Source organism: Palaemon carinicauda, chromosome 35, assembly GCF_036898095.1.
Source record: "Palaemon carinicauda isolate YSFRI2023 chromosome 35, ASM3689809v2, whole genome shotgun sequence".
Classification (NCBI taxonomy): Eukaryota; Metazoa; Arthropoda; class Malacostraca; order Decapoda; family Palaemonidae; genus Palaemon; species Palaemon carinicauda.
Window position 1 is genome coordinate 75,056,199 of NC_090759.1, and position 4,372 is coordinate 75,060,570.

Below are 4,372 nucleotides of genomic sequence, written 5' to 3' on the forward strand. Positions count from 1 at the left end.
TAAAGTTATTAATTCATAATTAATAATACTCCAATTGGCATCAACTACCATTGATGTTATGAAGCCCGATAATTGTGGTGGCCTATTTGGTAACGTCCGTGACTGGTGATCGCAATACTGGGGTTCGAGTCCCGCTTAAAACCATTAGTTCCTTTGGTCGCTGCAACCTCACATTCCTTATAAGCTAAGGATGGGGGATTTTTTAGAAGCCTATAGGTCTATCTCCTGAGTCATCAGTAGCCATTGCCTGGCCCTCCTTGGTCCTAGCTTGGGTGGAGTGGAGACTTTGGCACTGATCATATGTATATATGGTCAGTCTCTATAGCATTGTCCTGCTTGATAGGGCAATGTCACTGTTCCTTGCCTCTGCCATTCATGAGCGACCTTTAAACTTTTGAACTATGATTGGAAAACTCATAAGGTCAAGATTGCTATGTTAAATTTTGATTGGTCATTTATTTATTTTTGAATAGGCTTTCACTTTTTTCTCTTTTTCACTTGATTATTATTATTATTATTATTATTATTATTATTATTATTATTATTATTGTTGTTGTTGTTGTTGTTGTTGTTGTTGTTGTTGTTGTTGTTGTTGTTGTTGTTGTTGTTGTTATTATTATTATTATTATTCTATCTGAAACGACAGATGGAAAACCACTATGCTACAATCCAAAGACTTCGCTTAGGAAAGCCTCCAAATAAGGAAAAGTTAATACAGGATTAAAGAATAAACTATTAGAGAATTAAAAAAAAGAAAAAACAATTAATCTAATACGATATAAATTACCGAACGAGGACCACGTGAGCCTTTTTAATTAAAGTTTAATTACTCCTTGTTTGATCTTCCAAAGTTCCAGCACTTCAGTACGTGTTGAGGAAGATAATTCATTATTTATTTTCACATAGAAAAAATGAATTATTAATGAGCCTTACATAAGGGGAGAGCTGCTTATATTCATCTGTATGATGAGTCATATGTAGGTAAGGTTAAACGTTTTTTAAAGATTGATCAGGAGTGGTCTCATGTATTCTATATGATGAGTCATATGTAAGTTAGGTTAAACGTTTTTTAAAGATTGATCAGGAATGGTCTCAAGTATTCTATATGATCAGTCATTTGTTCAGGAATGGTCTCGTGTATTCTATATGAGTCATATGTAAGTTAGGTTAAACGTTTTTTAAAGATTGATCAGGAGTGGTCTCGTGTATTCTACATGATGAGTCATACGTAAGTTAGGTTAAACGTTTTTTAAAGATTGTTCAGGAGTGGTCTCATGTATTCTATATGAGTCATATGTAGGTTAGGTTTAAAGATTTTTAAAGATTGTTCAGGAATGGTCTCATGTATTCTATATGATGAGTCATATGTAGGTTAGGTTTGGAGTTTTTTTAAAGATTGATCAGAAATGGTCTCGTGTATTCTATATGAGTCATATGTAAGTTAGGTTAAACGTTTTTTTAAAGATTGATCAGGAGTGGTCTCATGTATTCTGTATGGTGAGTCATATGTAGGATAGGTTTAAAGATTTTTAAAGATTGTTCAGGAATGGTCTCAAGTATTCTATATGATGAGTCATATGTTAGGTAGGTTTAAAGATTTTTTAAAGATTGTTCAGGAATGGTCTCATGTATTCTATATGATGAGTCATATGTAGGTTAGGTATAAAGGTTTATGAAAATTGTTCAGGAATGGTCTCAAGTATTCTATATGATGAGTCATATTCAAACTTGTTACTAATGATTATCTCTTGAACAGGTTGACATAAATCTCGTTGCATAGTTTATATATGACTGATCCATTTCAACATTGTTGTGGATCTTAGAATATGTTCAATTTATTTTTGTTATTTATTTATTATTTTATCATTTATTCGTTATTTTTCTTATTTCCTTTCTGCTTTCCCTGAAGGAGCCCAAGGGTTTTTGCAACTAAGGTTGAGCCTTTGCTAGTCATAATAAAAATAATATAATCGAAGACAAATTAAATGAATGGAGAAGTATTGAATTAAAAGCTCAAGATAGAGACGACTAGCGAAATGTAACCGAGGCCCTTTGCGTCCAAAGGCGTAGGAGGAGAGGATGATGAAGATGAAAAGCGTTTAATCCAGGAATTTTACCGCGTCTTTGAAATAGGATTCTCTCTCTGATTGAAGTTGTTAAGGACTCAAAACGCCCAAGAAACATGAGCTGCATTTCTTATTGTTTCTAGATTAACTACACAGATGGCAGCACTTGTGAGTGTCATTTGAAACATTCACCATTAAATACGTTTTCTCGCTTCTTACGTATTTTGTTTGAACTCTCCTACGCTATCACATTCATATATATTTATATATATATATATATATATATATATATATATATATATATATATATATATATATATATATTATTTATTTGTGTGTGTATATATGTACACATATACATATATAGGAGTATGTATAATTTGTAAATATATGAATATATATATATATATATATATATATATATATATATATATATATATATATATAGTATTACCTATTTTCCTATCATAATAAATGACTCGAGGGGACGTAATTGTTATTGTGTAATTTAATTACTTTGGAATAAGTTTACTGGGCCCGACCCATTCTCATACTTTGAGTGGTGGCGAAATAAATCGAAATAGAAATTAAAATCCACAAACATTTTTTTTTTTTTTATAGTTGAAGAACCTCTCCCTCTCATCGTAGGCAGTTAATTCTAATAGTCGGGGCTTATCCATCATGAGGCTCAATACTTTACAGTATTTTATAAGTTATATATATATGTATATATATACATATATAAATACATATATAAAGAGAGAGAGAGAGAGAGAGAGAGAGAGAGAGAGAGAGAGATGCAATTTCAGTCATAAAAAGATGGAGAAACACTATCATTAAGAGAGAGAGAGAGAGAGAGAGAGAGAGAGAGAGAGAGAGAGAGAGAGAGACTTGCTGTCAATTTTTACTTATATTAGTTGTGGAATGATCTTCCTAATCGGGTAGTTGAATCGGTATAACTTCAAAAGTTCAAAAGTTGCAGCAAATGTTTTTACGTTGAACAGGCTGACATAAGTCTTTTTTATAGTTTATATATGACGTATCTCTTTTGATGTTACTGTTTTTAAAATATTTTATTATTAATATTTTCTCATTTCGTTTATTCATTTCCTTATTTCTATTACTCACTAGGCTATTTTTCCTTGTTGGAGTCCCTGGGCTTACTGCATCTTGCTTTTCCAAGTAGTGTTGTAGCTTAGCTAATAATAATAATAATAATAATAATAATAATAATAATAATATCTTGGTAGGAGACCCTCCTTCAAACAGGTGGAGTTAAATACTATGGCTGCATCAGCAGAATTCAATTTCTTGTCCAATTTCTCGATTCTTCGGACAATTCTTTTTTCAGGATTGCTACATTTAGCTAGCAAGTTGGCGAAGCTCATCAGGGTGAAGGATACAAATCAGGTTAAGGCTGGATGTAATTAATACAAGTACAGCCTTAACCTGATTTGTATCCTTCACCCTGATGAGCTTCGCCAACTTGCTAGCTGAATGTAGCAATCCTGATAAAAGAATTGTCCGAAGAATCGAGAAATTGGACAAGAAATTGAATTCTGCCGATGCAGCCATAGTAAATAATAATAATAATAATAATTAAAGAAGGGAAAGTTTATTAGCTCTCCGTGATGCTCACGACCACTTGATCAATCAAACTAATCCAATTAGGAAAGACAGTTGGAGGGAATGATGAAGGTTGCATCTTAACCCTCTTCATCATCTTTTGTTTTTCCTTTGTAACTCAAACAAAGGAAGCACCATCAAGCCACGAGTGTTTGAACAAACAATCACAGGACTTTGGGCAAAACGACGTTTCTCATTATGCATGAAGTGTTTGAAAAGTAATGTTTCTCGTTTACATATGCAAGAAATGTTGGAAAAATAATGTTTCTCATTTACATATGCAAGAAATGTTGGAAAAATAATGTTTCTCATTTACATATGCAAGAAGTGTTTGAAAAGTAATGTTTCTCATTTACATATGCAAGAAGTGTTTGAAAAGTAATGTTTCTCATTTACATATGCAAGTAAGTGTTTGAACTGTAATGTTTCTCATTAACATATGCAAGAAGTGTTTGAAAAATAATGTTTCATTTACATATGCAAGTAAGTGTTTGAAAAGTAATGTTTCTCATTTACATATGCAAGTAAGTGATTGAAAAGTAATGTTTCTCATTTACATATGCAAGTAAGTGTTTGAAAAGTAATGTTTCTCATTTACATATGCAAATAAGTGTTTGAAAAGTAATGTTTCTGTGAATCATAATAATGAGCAAATTATGAACGTATACAATGTGGAGTAT